Below are 21,282 nucleotides of genomic sequence, written 5' to 3'. Positions count from 1 at the left end.
TGGAGGGTCAGAGTTTGCTGTGAGTCTGTTTGAAAGGAGATCTCTGGGTTAAGATTCACCCTTGGAAGCTGGTGAAACTCTAAGCTGTATCTCTATTTAACTCTGACCAGCAGGAATAATTGAATTTTTGTTCAAACTCAAGTTCATTGTTGAGGACTTAATGTGAATATGAGGTATTTTTCCACCTCATCCTTTATACTAGATTAGAATCCTTTTGTTAGAGGTTAGGCTGTAAGGCAAAAATGTGTTCAACAATTACCCCTTAATTGTTAGGTGCCCGGTTAGAGAGCAATGTAAGCAATCATAGTGGAACACAGCCAGGTTTTCGAGAGGTATTGAAATGAATGATATTTTGTAACTGGCGGCCAGCTGATGGCTTGTACTTGAGGGCTATTGTTTCCCTCAAAAATGTTTCATTAAATGCAAGGGTCATACTTGGTCCTCAGTGTAACAAGATGCTCATATTATGAGAGTTACCTAGAGCAAGCTCCGGGAGACGGCAAAAGACAGGGAAGCCTGGCATGCTGCAGTCCATGGGGTTGCAAAGAGTCAGACACAAGTGAGCCACTGGACAGTATAGGATCTGAGACTCACTGGAGAACATCAGCTTTAGGCTCACACTGAGGTTCATGCTCATTGAGTGGAATGCTGGTGTCCCAAGATCCTGACACTTGTAGAAATTGTTCTTTCTTTCTGTCTCTGTCTCATCTTTCTCTCTGTCTCTCCCCTCTCTCCTCCCTTCCTCTAACCCCCATGCTTGTATAATGACATAACAAATGGGCAAAAAGAAGTGGCTAGAGGGTGTAACCCCATGGCACATGCTTGCTTTTTCACTGATACTTTTATTAACCTCACAGAGTGACTTCTATCTAAGGATCTGCTCTTATAAACAAGGGTTGATTAGTTTTCTCTTTCTTCCATAACATATTACTACAAAGTTAGCGACTTGAAGCAACATATGGCAGATTCATGTCAATGTATGGAAAACCAATACAATATTGTAAAGTAAAAAAATAAAAATAAAAATAACATAAAAAAATAAAGCAACACAGATTTCTTTCCCCACCCCAGGTTTCTTACATTACAGTTCTATAGGTCAGAAGTCCAACACAGGCATCACTGGGTTAAAAGGTCCCCAGGAGCTTTTGTTTCTGAGGCTGTAGGGCAGAAGTCATTTTCTGCTCATTCAAATTGTTGTCCAAGTTGGGTTCCTTGTTGTTCTGGAACTGAGGTCTCCGTTTCTGTGCTGTCAGCTGTGCATGCACGCTAAGTCACTGCTGTCGTGTTTGCCTCTTTGCTCGCCAGGCTCCTCTGTCCATGGGATTCTTCAGCCAAGAATACTGGAGTGGGTTGCCATGCCATCCTCCAGGGAATCTTCCCAACCCAGGGATCCAACCTGCATCTCTTATGACTCCTGCATTGGCAGGCGGGTTCTTTACCACTAATGCCACCTGGGAAGCCCTTGTCAGCCCCTGTCAATTGAGATCAATTGGGTTGATCTCAATTTTTAGAGGCTTCCCTGATGCATTGGCTCATGGACCCTTCCTCCAACCCCAGAGCCCAAGCAGGCTAAGTCCCTCGTACATTTCCAGTCTCTCCTGCCTCTTGTATCAGTTCTCTCACTGACTTTTCTGCCTTTGTCTTTTTCTTTAAAGGGCCCATGTGATTAGATCCATCTGGATAATTTGGCCAATCTCCTGAATCCAAAATCTATAACCTTAGTTTCAGTTACAAAGGCCCTTTTTGAATATGCACAACATATTCTCAGGTTCTGAGGATTGGGACGTGAAAATCTTGGGGTCGATGAGGAGGTGAAGAGGGTTATTATTCTGTCTACTGTGGGCCACTTGAAAGGAATTCCCTTTTCTCCTAAAATCCAGGGAAGCTTCATACTGTTAGTTTCTCCAAGGACTGATTTTTATGGATAGCTAATTCCAGGAGATGAGGACTAGGAGAAGGAGGTACTGAAAATGGCTCTCTGTCCCTCACTGACCATACTTATCAAAGATAATGGGTAATTTCACTGCTTTCCTGGCTTGGTGAGTAGCCGTGATATGGTTCTACAAAAAGCATTGTTACTGTTGCCTAGCTGGAGAATAAGAGGAAAAATAGAGGTAAGCCACATGAAAACATGTAAGGTTTTTGTTTTGTTTTCAGGTACAAAAAGGATGGCAGTCTAGTCAAATCCCTCTTTTTTTGGAGCTCCGAGAACTAAACATTGAATAAAAATGTAGTCCATCGTACTGCTAGAGCAGTGAGCTTCCTGAAATAGCTCATTAAGATGTCAGAACTCCTTTGGTGGGCTGATATTTTGACATTTCTAAGCTCCAAATTTGCCTTTTGTGTATTATACAGTGTCTCATCAAGGGACCAACAAAACCCTTTTACTATAAAGCCAATGTATTAGCACCATTCCCTTGGTTATTCAGTCACTTCATGTAAGTAATTAACTCCACTTTTCTCAATGACAGCTAGTTTTCAAAGCCAGAGATGCCCATTGTTGGTTTCAAGCATGGTTCCTAGCTAACAGAACAGAGCAAATGGAAATTAGATGCAGGAATCGTGTCACTGGGAAAGGCAGAGAATTTAATCCAGGTGACAATTGGGTGCTAGGGATTTGAGCTGGTTCAATTATTTTTCAGTTTCTTAACCAGACATGTCTATGCAGCAGCACACAGGGCTTTGAAATACATCTTGCTCAGGGTTATGTGTATCATAAGTATAGAGGTCAGTGTCTCTAGCTAATATGAGATTCCAGGAAGAGATGGGGATGGTGTGGAAGACCCTAATTCTTTGCATCTGAGGGTATCCACATACTTGAAGTAAAAGTAAAATTTTTAAGAGATGAGTTAGATCATGTCACTCTCTGACCCAAATCCTGTACCCAAAAACTTTACCTGGACCTCCACTGCCAGAAGTCAGTGCTACTTTAAGGGTGGTCATTGTGACTTCATAAACTCTTGCTGATCCTGTGCCTATCCCAGAATAAAATCAACAGTGTCACTAAGCACTATTTAATTCAGCAGAAATAGATATATATGTGTATGTATTTATGCATATATGTATATTTTGTGTATATGTATATCCCCAACCTTCTCAGTGAAGGGGGGAATGCAGTGACATATATATGTATACACACAGTACATATATACTTACTTGCATATATGTATATTCATACGTATATACGTATGTGTATGTGTGTATGTTCATAGGCATATATATGTATATAAACACACATGTGTCTGAATATTTTTCACTTGCTTTCTTTGTTCCTGTTAAGTCGTTGATTTTAAAAGTCACCTTAGAAATCACGTTTTCAGTTATGGCTTCTCTAGCCATCTATCTAAACTTTTACCACCTTCACTCTACCCACCACTGGCTATTCCACATCCTGTTTATTTCTTTTTTTCTTCTTAATACTAACTACAGATTATTTTGCTATATATTTTACATGCTTTTTATTGTTTTTTATTGTCTTTCCCTGTAGAGCTATGCTCCTTGAAGGCAGAGATGTTCTGTTTTGTTTAATTCTGTAGCACAGCTTCTAGGAAGTTACCTGGCACATAATAAGGACTCAATAAATATTTGTTTGACTGGAATATTGAATAAGTTATTGGAGAAATTAATGGACTGATGAATAAATCGATAAATATATGAATAAATTGATAAATATATGAATGAATGACTAGATGGATGAATGAAAAAAATACATGGATATGTAAAAGTAGATCAATGAATGAGTATATGGGTAAATAATATTATCAAAGCTTATGTTGTTTCTCCATTTGTATAAACCTGAAGATGGAGTATCTAATCTCTGGTGTAAGCTGATTGACTTCTCCAAAACTATAGGAGTGAGGTGTTTTCCTGCAGATTAATCATCATGCATGTGGGGTGCATGTCTCCTGATCTCCTATGGAGCATGCATCTATCACTTATAAAAGAGTAATCTATGATCTAAATGATGACAATTCAAGAATGTAGTTTAAGAGACTGACTGCTGCCCAGAAGATTAACTCATTGTGAATGAACAGAATCAAAAGGACTTATCATTTCCTACTTAGCGAAGTAGCACATCATGGTGACTAATATCTTAAGCCCTGAAATCACATGAACAAACACATCACATCCTACTGAGTACCATCTATGTGGCCTCAGGGATCTCATCTACCTTTGATATAAAGATAATATAAAGATAATTACTTCTTAGGGATGCCATGAGCATTAAATGAAATAGTATTTGTGCAGTTAAAGTTAAAAAAATGTTTAAAAACAGTAAGAATATGTTTTGTTTATGAAATTAACGTAGAGCCAGATACATTGTGATCACTTAATAAATGCTGGCCAGCTCTGCATGCTGTCCGTCCCTCTATACCCTTTAACTCTGCTCTTGGCAATTTTGAAGGAATGTGACATTTGTCATTTTCAAACGTGTTTTTTTTTTTTTATTCACACCATTAAGAGATTGCTTTTTGCTTTATGTATTTATTTTTTAGTTTCTTGTGCTTAGTTGTTGAATCATGCCCAACTCTTTGCAACCCTATGGACTGTAGCCTGCTAGGCTTCTCTGTCCATGAGGATTCTCCAGGCAAAAATACTAGAGTTGGTTGCTATGCCCTCCTCCAGGGGATCTTCCCAACCAGGGATAGAACTCAGGTCTCCTGCATTACAGGTGGATTCTTTACCATCTAAGCCCAAGAACACTGGAGTGGGTAGCCTCTCCCTTCTCTAGAGGATCTCCCCAACCCAGGAATCGAACTGGGGTCTCCTGCATTGCAAGTGGATTATTTACCATCTGAGCTACCAGGGAAGCCCTTTAAGTTTCTTGACAGGATACGAATAATCATGTTTCCCAAGATATTACACATTCTTTGCTAGAGTTTCTGAGATGTGTTTAGATACATGGAATGTTTTTAGTTTTAAGTGTTAAACATTTTAATTTTATCAGGATTAAACTAGAGCATATGTCAGAATGAGTAAGGTTTGAAACTACAAATTAAAGAAAAGAAATTGGAAATTGATAGTACATAGGCTACGTGGATAAGGCAAAAAAAAAAAAAATGCAATGGTCCTACACTTTTGTTACCCACAGTTCTGACTGCTGCTGCAGTGTGCTGACAACAGAAGTTGTTGCCATTCTGAGTTGCCAGGTCTTTCCTTCTTGTTGCAACACAAGTTGTGTTTCATCCTTGGTCATTGCATTGCTCTCGGTCCATTGCGCACTCCTGTTTCATGTCCTATCTTCTCAGCAGCTACTCAGTTAAGTAGGTGCAGTGTCAGAAAAAGCAGTATCTTGAGACTTCCCTGGCAATCCAGTGGTTAGGACTCCACACTTCCACTGTGAGGGGTGGTCAGGGGGTTTGATCCCCGGTCAGGGAACTAAGATCCCACATGCCACAAGGCATGGCCAAAATAATGAAGCAATGTCTTGCACTCTACGGTAACTATCTAGCTTCACAATAATAACAACTCTGTGCTATTGGTAGTATTGTTCATATTTTATAGACATGGAAACTAAGGCTTAGTGAAATAAATAACTTGAAAGAAGTTGCAGAAGGTGGATGACAGACAAAACTTGAATCTCTCTGACCTTAATAGGCCTTCTCTTTCTCTTGTTTTAGTGGTTCTCAACCCATGCTGCATACTAGAAACTGTTGAAAACACCATGGCTTGCAGTCTCAAAATAAACCTGTTGATCTGGGATTCTGGGGTGGGGTCTGGATATGATATCTTTATTTTATTTTTCCCTAGTTTTTTATTATGAAAATTTCAAACCCGCAGTCATTGTGAAACCATAGCACAATAAACACCCTTCCCTTTGCCTAAAGCTCTCAATTATTAATATTTTGCCTTATTTACTTAATCTCCATTCCTAACTGCCTTCCATCATCTCTCTTCCATATATATATACACACATAAACATACACTTATTTATCTCTTTTATTTCCCTAGTTCCTTTGAAAGTAAATGATAAACATCATGTAACTTTGCTTTTTTGTTTTAAATTTATTTATTTAGCTGCACCAGCTCTTAGTTATGGCACAGAGGATCTTTAGTTGTGGCTTGCTAACTCTTGGTTGCAGTGTGTGGGATTTAGTTCCCCAACAAAGGATCAAACCTGGGCCTCCTGCATTGGGAGCATAGAGTCTTAGCTACTGGATCACCAGGCAAGTCCTCCAAATCATTTCACTCTTGAATCTGCAACGTGCTCTTAACTAAAAGAAGGATATTCTCCTCCATAACCACAATATCATTTTTAGACCCAACATATCTAATACTGATAAATAATATACTTATTTTGTGTATTACCTATTGTCCATTTATAAATTTCTCCAACTGTTTCAAAAATACACCTTATTGCTTTTTTTAAAAAAACTCAAGATTCAGCTAAAAATTATACATTCCATTTGATTTTCATGATTCTTCAGTCTCCATTACTCAGGAATACAGGTTAGCAAACTACAGCCCATAGTCCTCATCTGTTTTACTATTGGTTGTCTGTGATATGCAAGGAAAGAATGGAATTTACAATTTTACATGGCAGGAAAAAAATTGAAATAATACTCTGTGAATTACTGAAAATCAAATTTCAGTGTCTGTCAATAAAGTGGTAATGATACGGCTACATTTATACGTTTATGTATTGTACATGAATACTTCTAGGGCTACAAGAGCAAAACTGAGTAGCCATGACAGAGATCATGTGGCAAAGCCTGAAATATTTACTACTACTTGGGCTTCTACAGAAGTTTTTGACCCTGACATAGAGCATTCCACTCACCTGAAAGAAATATTTTCATGCCTTAGATATTTTAAAGAATTCAATCTAGCTTTGTAGCTGAATCCCCTACAGTCTGGAACTGTTTTCTCATTTAGAGATTCAAATCAAACATTTCGGCAAGAATTGAAATTGGTGATGTACATTTTCCTCTGATCACATTAGGGTCATACAGTATCGGTTTTTCCTATTAATAGTGATTCTAGTTTTGTCATTTGCTTCAGCTATTATCTGCCAAGTGTTTCCATCATGAAGGAAACTTTTATCTTTGTAAATAATAGTTAGTGTCATGGGAAAGTTGTGTACTCTCAAATTTATATGTTGAGAGCCTAATCCCGAAGGTGATGGTGTTAGAAGTTAGAAGCCTTTGGGAGGTGATTAGGTGCCCGCATAAAAGAAGGCAGAGCTCCCTTGTCCCTTCACCAGGTAAAAACACAGTGAAAAGACTGCTCTCTATGAACTGAGAACCTCTTACCAGACACCAAACCTGAAGGCACCATGATCTTGGACTTTTCAGCCTCCAGAACTGTGACAAAGAAATTTATGTTGTTTATAAGCTAAACAGTCTTGGTATTTTGTTGTAGTAGCAGAAACGGATTAAGACAATCAGTGGGATATTTTTCATTTGCTTTATTCCTCTCTAGCTTCTTGAGATTAAAGCTTGACTTATTCTTTGGGTGGGGGGTTGTGTGGATTTTTCTATTCTAATATATGCATTTAAAGCTATTAATTTAGATGATTTAGAATTAATTTAAAGCTATTAATTTAGGTTGATGTTTTTATATTTTATTATCATTCAGCAAAAAGCATTTTCCAGTTTTCATTTTGATTTCTTTAATCCATGGGTTAATTTAGAAGCATATTGCTTAATTGCCAAGCAATTGGAGATTTTCTAGTTATATTTTTCTTATTGATTTCTAGCTTAATTTCACTGTGCTTAGAGGAGAGATTCTGACAAATCTCAATTCTTTATTTTCTGAGGCTTGCCAACTCTAAAGTTTTGGATTATGGAGGACATGCAATTAAATTATATATATATATAGAAATTCCACAAAACATTACCATTATTGTTTGTGTAATCAATTTTCATGAATGTTCACCCATTTGTTTTGCTTTTTTTTTCCTGCTATTTTGTGTTTCCTGGAACTATGTGTTTTTATCTGGACCCATTTAATCTGAGGAACTAATTTTAGTATTAATTTAATGAAGGTGTGATCGTGAATTCTTTATTCTTATTTTTTGAAAATGTATTTAAAAATTGTTGAGGTATATGTAGTCAGGTCTAGAACTTCAGGTTGGAATTTATTATCTTTTAGCACATTGAATATTCCCTTAGTAATCTCCTCGACGCTTCTGTTTCTTTTGAGAAGTAAACTCTCAGATATTCTAGTGCATCCTTTGAAGGTAGTGTGTTCTATTTCCTGTTTTTAAGATTTTCTCCTTGTTACAGATTTTCAGTAGTTTAACTGTGATGTGGTTATATTTGTTTTTATTTTTATTTTACTTGCTTGGGTTTTCTAGAATATCTTGAGTTTGTAGGCTTTTTATCTCTTATAGGTTTTGGAAAATTCATAGCCAGCCAGTTATATCTTCAGATTTTACTTCTGTCCTCTTTTCTGTCTCCTCTCCACTTAAACATGTTTGTCATTTTCTCCCTGTCACTGATTCCTCTTGCATTATCTGTATTTTCCATATCGTGTTTCTCTTTCTTCCACTTATATATATTCTACTAACATTTCTACATTCTGTAGATAATTTCCTCTTCAACATCTGAATCTGCCACTAGGTTGTCGAAATAATAATTTTCGACATATATTTTTTTAAGTCTGGAATTTTATTTTTAAAACTGCATTCCCTTGGTTTAATTTTCTATCACATTATGTAACTTCCCACAATTTTACTTTTTTAAATATTTTGACGTGCATAGTAACTTTTGATTAAATGCTTTTCATTTTATCAAAAGCAGTTGTGAAGGCTCCATATGAAAAATTGTTACAGGAAAGATTTGTCTCGTTTGTACTGATCAGATAGAGTAGATGACACTTTCATTCTCTCAGCATCTGTGATGAGTTGAGACTTGATAGTCATTTTTGTAAACTTGTGTGAGGTGATCGTTGGTCCGTATAGGTGATAATGTACAGAAACTTCCTCCACCCCCATCTTCCACCCGGTGGATGCTTATCCACTGACAGTTCCTACCTCAAAGTTTTATAACACTGGTGGTTGTAAAATGATGACTTTTCTCCTCTTTCTTCCCTTATTTATTTCTAAACTGGCATTATTCTGTAATGAAATTTTTTGTTTAGTTACTACTTTTTTTTTTTTTTTTTTTTAGTATCAAATTTTCCCTGGTTAGGTAGCTTGAGTTTATTCAGGCTGGCTTCTCTATCCTTTCAACATGTATCCATTTTTTTACCTTTGTGGTGGTGGCCCGGGCATCAAATGTTTCTTCATGAATCCGTGGTTCCATCAAGTGGAGAACACTTTGAAGTAGACATCTCAGTTCTATATATTATTGCTACTGGTCTGACGTTACTTGTAGGCTCTAGGAAATATATACGTGTGTGTATCCATCTACACACACATATATTTATTTGATCAGTCGCTCAGTCATGTCCAACTCTTTGTGACCCCGTGGGATGTAGCCTACCAGGCTCCTCTGTCCATGGGATTCTCCAGGCGAGAATACTGGAGTGGGTTGCCATTTCCTTCTCAAGGGGATCGTCCCGACCCAGGGATCGAACCTGGGTCTCCCACATTGCAGGCAGGTGTGTTAACCTCTGAGAAGCCCCATGTGCTTATATCTATATCTATCTATATCTATATCTATATATCTTCTTGTAACCATCTCTATCTATATGAAGCTAAATACGAATTCATACTGCTATCTCCAATTCTAATCTATTACCACATGAATCATTCTTGTCTCTTCCCGTACTTATCTTTAAATCCCCACCCCGGTAGCGATAAGCCTGTCTCCCACCATCTGCCACGCATTTACTTAATAGTTTAATTCCAATTTACATATATAGAAGTTTCAGAATTGTAACCTCATACCCACTTGTGCTATCAATTTATATCTAGAGTACAGCGCTTCTGAAGAGTTTCTTGTGCATTTAAGTTTTACAGAGCTTACTCATTTTTAAAGTTAATTAGGCCATCACTTTTTCTTCCACGTCTTTCATCAAAGTTGTTTCGTATATTTGGAATACTATTAGTTTGCTTTTCACATTTGCATTCCACCTTAGGAGTCCCCCCATCTCCTAAATGACATTTAAAAATTGGCAGATATTAAAAGTCGTGCTTTGTGTTGTGAAATTCTATAGGTGTTGACAAATGCAAGATGTCATGTATATACAATTAGAGTATCAAATCCTTATTGCTCTAAAAGATCACCTGTACTTAACCTATTTAACCCTTCCTGTCCTCCATCCAACATCTTGGCAACCGTTAGTCTTTATATTTTCTCCATAGCTTTGCCTTTTTGGGAATGTCATGTGTGGAAATCATACAGCCTTTATGGACTGCCTTGTTTCACTTATGCATTTAAGATTGATCTTCTTTTCATGGCTTGATAGCTCATTCCTTTTTATTGCTTAATAATATTACATTGTATCAATGTACCCGAGTTTGTTTATCCATTCACCTGTTTAAGGACATCTTGCTTATTTACAGTTTGTGGTGATTGTGAATAAGGTTTTCTAAGCAATTGTGTGCAGGATCTTCGTGGACTTAAGTTTTCACATCATTTAGGCAAATAGCACTTCCTTTTCTCTCATATATCCAATATCCACCTTCTGGCAAACTTGCTAATTTTCCTTTTTATTTTCTGAGTGTTAAATTGTTAATATGAGAGGATACTATTCTCAGTTATGGCATAAAGTCAGTTCAGTCTCTCAGTTGTGTCTGACTCTTTGCGACCCCATGGACTGCAGCATGCCAGGCTTCCCTGTCCATCACCAACTCCTGGAGCTTGCTCAAACTCATGTCCATCGAGTCCATGACACAACCCAACCATCTTATCCTCTGTCGTCCCCTTCTCCTGCCTTCAATCTTACATCAGGGTCTTTTCCAGTGAGTCAGTTCTTCTAATTAGGTGGCCAAAGTATTGGGAGTTTAGCTTCAGTATCTGCCCCTTCAGTGAATATTCAGGACTGATTTCCTTTAGAATGGACTGGTTTGATTTCCTTGCAATCTAACGAATTCTCTAAAGAGTCTTCTCCAACACCACAGTTCAAAAGCATCAGTTCTTCAGTGCTCAGGCTTCCCTGGTGGCTCAGACAGTAAAAGCATCTGCCTACAATGTGGGAGACCCAGGTTTGATCCCTGGGTGGGGAAGATCCCTGGAGAAGGAAATGGCAACCCACTCCAGTGTTCTTGCCTGGAGAATCCCATGGACGGAGGAGCCTGGTAGGCTACAGTCCATGGGGTCGCAAAGAGTCGGACAAGACTGAGCGACTTCACTTCATTTCACTTCAGTTTTCTTTATGGTCCAACTCTCACACCCATACATGACTATTGGAAAAACCATAGCTTTGACTATGGAGTGGTAAGCACAAACAGTTATTGTCTGTGACTCACCGGGCACAGTCTAGTGGGCGACACATATATTAGCAGATTAATCACAGAAATAAATTACCAATTGCATCTCTACCATCTTAACCAAATGATCAAAGTTAGTGTCACTAATAATTGAAGAAGTCAATATCATATGTCTCCTGATACAGTACATTAAAGATGGAAAAACATCAGTTCTTTGATATTTCAGCAAATTAAGTAACTGAAATGTGACCATAAGGAACATCAGACAAACTCAAACCAAGGGTTATTTTACAAAATAACTTTTTTTATTCTTTTCTTAACATTTTATTTTTTATTGGGGTGTAGCCAATTCACAGTGATAGTTTCACACAGATAGTTTCAGATGAATAGCAAGGGGACTCAGTCGTATATATACATGTATCCATTATTCTTCAAACTCTCCTCTCATCCAGGCTGCCACATAATATTCAGCAGAGTTCCCTGTGCTGTACAGCAGGTCCTTGTTGGTTAAAAAAAATCAAGGTCACAATAGACAAAGACAAATTGAGGGATTATTCCAAATCAAAGGAGACAAAGACACGTAACAACTAAGTACAATGTGTGTTCCTGTGTTGGACCTTGAAGCAGAATTTTTTTTTTTCAGGAGAGGAAATTTTGGGGAAAATGGATTGGTGATGTATGAATAGTTTATAGATAATGATATTATTGGAGAAGGAAATGGCAACCCACTCCAGTATTCTTGCCTGGGAAATCTCATGGACAAAGGCGCCTGTTGGGCTACAGTCCATGGGGTTGTAAAGAGTCAGACAGGACTTAGCGACTGAACAACAATGGTATTACGTTAACGTCAACATCGCAACTAACTTTTAACTGTGTTAGAGAAGAACATATCTTGGTAGGAAGCTCACAAGTATTTAGGGGGAAAGTGATATTATGTTTGCAACTTAAACGGCTTATAACAAGAAAAAATAATATGCATATATGCATAGAGAAAATTATAAGCAGGTGTGGAGAGCTTTAACAAGTGAACAGTCTGCGAGGGTTATATGGGAGATGTTTCAGTTATTTTGCTGCTTTTATGTCCTTATGAAATTGCTTTCAAATAAAAGTCTACACAAAAGAATAAAAATCACAAATGCAGTTAAGTTCTGAGAATGAGATGAACATGATGCTTTGATAGAAAAATAGAAGGATTAGTTAGGTGAAAGAGAGGAAGGAAGAACATTTAAGTTGGTCTCAATCAAAAAAATAATTATTGCATACTTGCCACATCCCAGAGACTGACTCTTGATAATGGGAGGACAACAGTGATGAAGAGAAAGTTTCTGTCCTCAAGGAGTGTTTATAGTTGAGGGACATTAAACAATCTTAAATAAATTATGAAGATAAGTTTAGGAAGAGCTGTAAGGAGTTTATTTGGCTCATTCAGACTGGAAATGAATTTCAAAAGGATCACAGTATTGGTGGTGGGTTTAGAAAGAAAGGAATTAATTCAGGAGAGATATTTAGCAAGTAAAAGAGAAGAACAAGAGAACAAATTTGCAGGTTGATATAGGAGAATGGAGTCTACAATTACTCTCAAGATTTTGGCTTTCCACCTCAGTGCCTCTCAAATAGTCCTTCATTAAAACGCAAACATATTAGTGCACAGAACTCACGCTGAACTCTTTTTCTTTTGTCACATGTTCCATACAATTTTCAGGTAATTTAGAATGACATTTCTTAAGCACAGTTTGGCGTAGTTACTATTGCACTGAATAGTCTATGTTGATGTTCTCCTATTTGTTATTCAATTTCATCTTCTCCATTTTTTGTAACGTCTTTGAGTAAACAATCTACCCAAGGTTCCCAGCTGATGTCATTCTCCCCATCGCGTTCCCTTCCCATCCACCTGCTTTAATCTCTTGGACTCCCTTGATCATTATTCCAGCTGTTTCCTCTTATAGCACTTCTTTTCTCTTTTCTTTACCATCAAGCATTTCTCTTGTCTTAAATACCTATTTCAGGAACTTGTCCTTACCTCTCCTGATCTTGCAAATGAAAGACTCTTAGATAGTCTAAATCTATCTTTGGAAATGGTTTTCTTCTTTCAGAATGAACAGAATCAAATTAAGATGACAAAATATTAGAAGAACCTAACCTTTGAATAGTTATTCTAGTAGAAGCATGGGGTCGCAAGAGATCTTAAAAATCATAGATATTTAAGGCCTCTTTAATTCAGCCCTCCATATAGTAAAAAGATGCCATGTGAAAGACTATTGTTTATCTTTCCCAATTAAATATCTCTAGGTATGAGAAACTTGCTACTCCCTGTGCCATTTATAAGTATATTAATGTATTTAATAAATATATATACTTAAAAATTATATAATGCATTTGGATATTTATAAATATAAATTTATATATTTATAAATGGCACAGGAAGTAGTGAGTTTCCTTCAGATATTTAATTGGGAAACATAAAAAATAGTCTTTGAGACCATTATTTATGTATAAATACACATACACACACATACAGTTTATTGATTGTCTTGTGAATGCTAGATCTAGTTCACTTTTGATGTGATTTACTCCCTGTGAATGACACCCAGGGTGCTCTTACACCCTACCTATCCCAGACAGGGGATGGTGGCTTATTTCACTTCTATTTGGGTGAAACTAATACACAGTTCAGGTCTCTAAGCTTTTGTGTGTGCTCAGTCACTCAGTTATGTCCAGCTCTTTGTGACCTCATGGGCCATAGCCCACACACCAGTCTCCTCTGTCCAGGGAATTTTGGGAAGAATACTGAAGTAGGTTGCCATTTCTTCCTCCAGGAGATCATCCGAATGCAGGGATCGAACCAGGGTCTCCTGTGATGGCAGGCAGATTCTTTATCATGGAGCCACCTTGGAAGCTCCCCATGTTCTCATACCACTGAAGTGTTTTAACTTTCTAGGGGCAAAAAACTGAACTATAGAGTCAGTTGAGGTATTGGGAAGAGAGGATGGATTTGAGAGGCACTTAAGAGGTACATCAACCACATGCAATGACTGATGTGTGTTATGGTAGTATGAACAAACAAGGAAATTTAGAGAATTTCCATGTGAAGATGGCAAATTGAACATACATATCTAATTTTACTCCATAAAATACAGTAAAAGCTATCATAAAGATATTTTAAAAATAAATTGTAAATCCATGATATTTTGGAAAGTGGAAGGCAGACTGACTGGAAAGAAGTAATTGACTAAATGGACTTGAGAAAGTAAGATGCTAATATCAGGAAGGGAAAACTGAGAGCACTATTACATGGGTAGCAGCCTCCCGGTTCAATGAAAGTTGAAATATCACAATAATTGGAATTGGGGGAAGGATAAGCAGAAGGGTGACAGAAGAGAGCTCTTGTTTCACTACCAAGCAGGAAGGACATCCAGAGATGATGCCTAAAATGCATAGATGTCAAGTATTCATTTATTGACAAATAGAAATAAGATGTAAAAGTTTCAGAAGAACTAAGGAAATCTAAATTCACTGCATCTGAGGAGGGGTACTTCGTATAAGTCTATACTGTCTGATGGGGCTTCCCCAATGGCTCAAGTGGCAAAGAATCCACCTGCAATGCAGGAGACACAGGTTCAACCCCTGGGTTGGGAAGATCCCCTGGAGAAGGAAATGGCAACCCACTCGAGTATTCTTGCCTAGAGAATCCCATGGACAGAGGAGCCTGGTGGGCTATAGTCCGTGGGGTCACAAAAGGGTTGGACATGACTTAGTGACTAAACCACACACTGTCTGATTTTTAAAATTCTGTGCACACATTATTTTAAAAAAATAATTAAGTTAAAGAGTTTATGATAAGTTTTCTTGATGTGAATCTTTTAAAGATAATAAGAACTATTAAAAATGGAAGGCATGCAGGAGGATAACCGAGGTCAGATCTGTCCGCTGACAGATGAGAAAATGGAGGCATGACATACTTGTGTCTAATCTTGCAGTTCTCCAAACACAGTCACCGTCAGGAATTCAGTCATCTGCATGTCTAAATTAGCTTCTACTCCAAATACAAGTCTGAACAATTCTAGTAGGAAGGCAAGGATGTGGTCATGGAAATTCCACGCCAGTACGATGCTGACTTCTTGGCATTGTGTCAAAATGGTAGATTAAACATATTGAAAACAAGGAGACAGCATTGTCTCAGTGATTAGCCATGGCAACTGCCAGGAATTAAACTGAAATCTGGATGCAGGAAAGGAGATTTCTTTATGTCTTTCAATGAGCGAGAAAGTGGAACATACCATGGATAGGCTGAGGTGAAAGCATACTAATGGGAGTGACAGTAATGAGATTATATGTATTATAAGCACTGACAATTATACTCTCGTTACTAAAATACACAAAGGGAATGAACACAATTATGTAGCAGCCACTACGGGACAATGAACTTGTTATACCATTGGCACAGTAGTCTATAAAAGTTTGCTGCTGCATTTTATGCATTTATGAGAACAAAATGAAGCATTTCCCCTCTTATATCCCATAAAATTGGGGGAAACTAATATTTGAAGAAATTGGACTAGAAATGGGCCTTCAGTGGTCATCCCCTTTTGGGAATTTTCTGTTGTGTTCCTTGGAGATTTTGAGTGAGGTGTGTATGGGGAGGTGAGGACTATTCCAGGCCCCTTCAGCCTTCTTCAACCCAGAGTAATGCTACCTCTATTTCTTTTGTAAATAGGCTGTCCTGTAATATTTATTATTATTTTTTTAATTGGAGGATAATAGCTTTACAATGTTGTGTCGGTTTCTGCTATATAACAACATGAATCAGCTATATGATACACATATTCCCTCCCTCTTGAGCCCCCCTCCCACCCCTATGCTCCCCCTCTAGGTCATCACAGAGCACTGAGCTGAGCTCCCTGTGCTATACAGCAGAGTCCCACTAGCTATCTACTTGACACATGGTAGTGTATATATGTTAATCCTAATCTCCCCGTTTATCCCACTCTCTCCTTCCTCCCCCTGTCCACATATCCATTTTCTACATCTGTGTCTGTATTCCTGCCTTGCAAATAGGTTCATCTGTACCATTTTTCTAGATTCTACATATATGCATTAGTATATGATATTTGTTTTTCTCTGTCTGACTTACTTTACTCTGTATGACAGAGTGAAGATCCATCCACATCACCACAAATGACCCAGTTTTGTTCTCTTTTATGTCTGAGTATTACTCTATGGTAGATATGGACCTCATCTTCTTGATCCATTCCTCTGTCTATAGACATTTAGGTTGCTTCCATGTCCTGACTATTGTGAATAGTGCTACAGTGAACACTGGAGTACACAGGTTACTTTGAATTATGGTTTTCTCAGGGTATTTGTATTTGCCCGGTGGTGGGATTGCTGGGTAATATGGTAGCTCTATTTTTAGTTTTTTAAGGAACCTCCATACTATAGTCCATAGTGGCTGTATCAGTTTGCATTCCCACCAACAGTGCAAAAGTGTCCCTATAATATTTTATATAAAAACATGCTTCTAGTGCAACAACAAAGTTTGAAATTCACAAGTCTTTCCAGTTTGCTTGCTTTTGAGATGAGGAGTCTGAGGCCTTGAGAATTTAAGTGCCTTGACTAAGATCCAGTTGAGCTAGAATGAGGCCCTGACTCCTTGGTATGCCATTGCTGCTTGCTCCATCACACATGGATGTGGCAAGAACATGCCTTGTCTGTGATGATGAACACCTGGAAGGGCTTTACCCAACATGGTGGACTTCTTCAGCACTGCAAACTGGTGATACGGTGTAATTCCCAGATACCAGACAGACCAGCAGCGATGACTTGCCAGAGCTGATCCCTGGATAGGTTGGAAAGGGCCCTGGAGACCAGGCTGTGCTAATTCATTTCGCTTGAAATGATTTATTTAAGAACAATTTGTTGTTGTTATTCAGTTACTCAGTCATGTCGGACTCTGAAACCCCATGGACAGCAGCATGCCACACTTCCCTGTCCTTTACCATCTCCTGGAGCTTGCTCAAACTCACGTCCATCGAGTCAGTGATGCCATCCAACCACCTTATCCTCTGTCGTCCCCTTCTCCTCCTGCCTTCTATCTTCCCCAGCATCAGGGTCTTTTCTAGTGAGTCGGCTCTTCGCATCAGGTGGCCAAAGTGATGGAGTTTCAGCTTCAGCATCAGTCCTTCCAATGAACACTCAGGACTGATTTCCTTTAGGATGGACTGGTTTGATCTCCTTGCAGTCCAAGGGACTCTCAAGAGTCTTCTCCAACACCACACTTCAAAAGCATCAGTTCTTTGGTGCTCAGACTTCTTTATGGTCCTACTCTCATATCCATACATGACTACTGGAAAAACCATAGCTTTGATCATATGGACTTTTGTTGGCAAAGTAATGTCTCTGCTTTTTAATATGCTGTCTAGGTTTGTCATAGCTTTCCTTCCAAGGAGCAAGCATCTTTTAACTTCATGGCTGCAGTCACCATCCGCAGTTATTTTGGAGCCCAAGAAAATAAAGTCTGTCACTGTTTCCATTGTTTCCTCATCCATTTTCCATAAAGCGATGGGACCGGATGCAATGATCTTAGTTTTTTGAATGTTAAGAACAATGATCTGTGGTAAAAACCCAAGTAGAAGAGCACTTATGAATTATTATACATGCACCTTATATACAGTACTTACAGTGAATGCATTTAGAACTAGAGAAATGGATCATTTACTTGGAACTGCAACCACAAGTCAACAGAATATTTTCAGTTTATGCACAATATGGCTTAATGTACATGAAGAATTAAAACCAGAACAGCTAAACTCATGGATATTTGATCTCTACAAATTTGAGTGGGTATAGTTTTTGGAAGCAGCAGTAATTTTGGATGGTAGGAAAAGTAGATAATCAACTCACTTTTTAATGCATTTTTAGAGCTTCCTTGCCAGTTGGCTTCCAGTGTGAGGTGCTGGCAGAAGACTAGATAGAGGGCAGGAAGAGAGAGGCTGGGGTGTGTGGTTTTGCAGGACATCTCTGTCAGGGGACAAGACCTTCCAAGGCTGCAGTGTCTCTCTGGTATGGAGTCTCCCTGGCCTTGAGGAACACCTCTTCCCCACCCCCCACTCCCCCACCCCCACCCCGTACTGTTACCCGATGGCTTCTCTGAATCAGCACTGGAAATGTCTCTAGTCCTGGGAACCTCATCGTGCTGAGACCTGCCCTCACCTAAGTTATCTCATCCCTAAATCTTTTCCTATAATCATCCTTATAATCTCATCCTAAAATCTTGAACCATCGGGGTAGAATTCTTTACCAGACCCTACTCTATCTGGAGTGAAATTTCCAAAATGTTGGTGAATTAGAGCAACTCTACCGACTTTCTAGAAGAATCACTGAAAGAGTGAGCCTCTTTAGATATGTAAGATCTATAAATTCTTATCCATCTGAGAAAGCTAAAAAAAAATAAATAAATTGGCACAGTTTTTCACATGCAGCAAGCACAGTTAAAGACATCTAGGGGTTTTGTCTAATTTTTGCCTTAGAAAATGCCTTTCTGTATCTGAGTATGGAATGGTGTGTCATACTTTGTAATGGAAACTGTATTAGAGTCAGGAAGGAGACTTGCATTGCATTTCTTGCTGTTTTGCATTTCTTTGTTGCATTGCATTTCGACTTTAGCACAGCCATATCAGCTCTGATCCACTTCAGTTTCCTTTGTTTAAATTGGTTTTAGGAGTCATTGGGCTGTCTAAATCAGATATCTAATTTCTGTGACACCACATTTATCTCTAGGGCTTTCCTGGTGGCTCAGAAGGTAAAGAATCTGCCTGCAGTGCGGGAGACCTGGGTTTGATCCCTGGGTCGGGAAGATCCCCTGGAAAAGGGCATGGCAACCTACTCCAGTATTCCTGCCTGGAGAATCCTGTGGACAGAGGAGCCTGGAAGGCAAAAGTCCATGGGGTCGCAAAGACTCTAACACGACTGAGCGCACACAATCATGCTTATATTTACAAACTGGCGTCTAGGTCACGAAAGCAAGTCTCAAGCAGGGAGCAAAGGAGAAACTGACCAGCCTATCTGTGAATGCTCTGGGAAAATAGAGGCAGGGAACACGGAGTGAATATGCACATTTCCTTATTTGCAAGTCTTTGGGGGCAGTGTTTAAATCACAAAGCATTCAGTGCCTCTGATAGCTGCAGTTGAGGTACAAAAATGGGTTCCATTGGAAGCATGTGGCTCATTTTCAGCAGTACTCTGTGATGAAGACAATCTGTTTCCCTTCCCCGCCCACCCCAGCTCCACTTTGGGGCTCTGAGCTCCCCTCCCCAACCCCCACCCCCATTGCAGCTCTTTCCCAGGCGCAGTAGAGGGAGCTGCAGACCAAACTGCTTTCTCCTGAGCATCTTCTTACAAGTCTGGTGAGATCAGATTCAAACTAGGTTCTCTTCTTTGCAGAGCCCATTCAAATCAAATCACAATACTTGTTCTGTGGGAGGTGACTGGGAGTAGATTTACTTTGCTGCGTCCCTTGATAGTCCTACCATCCAGTCCCGAGGCAGGGAGACAAGGAGAGCTGATGCATCAGAATTGCTTTCCAGGAGGAATCTTTGGGTTTTAATGTGTGTGTGTGTTTAATATTTACTTATTTGTTTATTTGCCTGCATCGGGTCTTAGTTGTGGCACGCAGGCCTTTCTCTAGTTGTGGTCTGTAGGCTGTAGAGCTCCAGGGCTTTGTTACCCTGCAGCATGTGGGATCTTAACTCTCTGGCCAGGGATCAAACCCATGTCGCCTGAATCGCAAAGTGGATTTTTAACCACTGGACCACCAGGATAGTCCCTCCAGGAGGAATGTTTCTGTTTCCAGGTTGATTGGTAGGAACATCTCAATGTTAAGAGCAGGATCGTGGGTCTCACCCAGAACAATGACCTTTGTCATTTTTTTGCTTTCAAATTGCATATGCCTGCAACATTCCCATTTTGCCACATTGTAAGGGAGAACAGTCCTTGAGGAATTTTTGTTCTATAGCACAAAGCTCTAGACTTTTATTCATCTGAACTGGTCACTTTAGCTTTCTTGTTATCTAGCTCTGTGATTTATTTTGCTACCGGATCCTCAAGCAAAAATCTTTTTCCTTCATAGCATATTAAAGGCAACAGAGCTAAGTTGACTCTCCCTGAATTCCACATGGTGTCTCTCTTTCTCTGGAAGAAAAAAAAATAAAAGGTTTACCTAAACCCTGTTGTTTCTTTTTATTCTCCTTGCACACGAACACTTTTTATTTATTCTTTTTTATAATAAGCGTCATTTTAGGTACTAAGGAAGCTTTGCTGTGAAATTCTCTTTTATAATAGTCTCTCTGAGGCAAAGTTTCAGCTTTCTCTCCTGATCTTTTGAAATCACTTTCCCAAGGGCTGCAAAGACACAGCGATGGCACGGTTGGCAAATGTGTTTGAGGTCTTTGGGGATCTGTGGTTCTAAGACTATGGAAGTGTTGCTGCCTGTGTTTGAGACCTTTTGTCTCTTTTCTCATCCACTGATGATCACTCTTCCACAAATACCAGGAAATGGTAATTTTGGCATTTTCCCAGGTCTGCACTACAAAGTTCCTGGAGAAAACAGGATCGAGGGACAACTCTGCAGTGTCTGCTTTCTTGTTACTGGACAGGCTCATTCCTAACAAGATGGAACACGCAACAGTGTCACGTCCCACCCCTTGGAGGAGATAAGGAAGAGAGGCAACATGGCAACTGCCAGCACGCAACATCCTACCCCTTGGCACCTGACATGTGGACCTGGATGTGTTTGACTCAACAGTTCACGTGTCATCTACACATCCGAGGTGGGAATTAAGGAGCAAGTACGGTACCTGCCTGTCCCCAGTGCGGAGGACAGTCCTTCCATCCAAAGGTGCATCAAAGCTGGTCTTAACTTTAGACAATAGGAAATAGACTCGACAGTAACCCTGAGCTTGGTCTGT

At 39.1% G+C, this 21,282-nt stretch overlaps 1 long non-coding RNA gene across 1 annotated transcript in view; it reads left to right on the top strand.

The window, feature by feature from the left end:
* LOC145520767 (uncharacterized) overlaps nucleotides 1-20,483 on the top strand; it is a 56,177-nt gene extending 35,694 nt beyond the window's left edge. Inside the window, exon 3 of the long non-coding RNA XR_014064802.1 lies at nucleotides 19,097-20,483. This is a non-coding gene — a long non-coding RNA (uncharacterized LOC145520767). The remainder of the gene's footprint in view (nucleotides 1-19,096) is intronic.
* Nucleotides 20,484-21,282: the final 799 nt, after the last annotated feature.

Source organism: Giraffa tippelskirchi, chromosome 9 (assembly GCF_054371585.1).
Source record: "Giraffa tippelskirchi isolate mGirTip1 chromosome 9, T2T-mGirTip1v1.2.pri, whole genome shotgun sequence".
Classification (NCBI taxonomy): domain Eukaryota; kingdom Metazoa; phylum Chordata; class Mammalia; order Artiodactyla; family Giraffidae; genus Giraffa; species Giraffa tippelskirchi.
The sequence above is the reverse complement of the archived record's forward strand: the minus strand, read 5'-3'. Positions and strand labels throughout refer to the sequence as shown.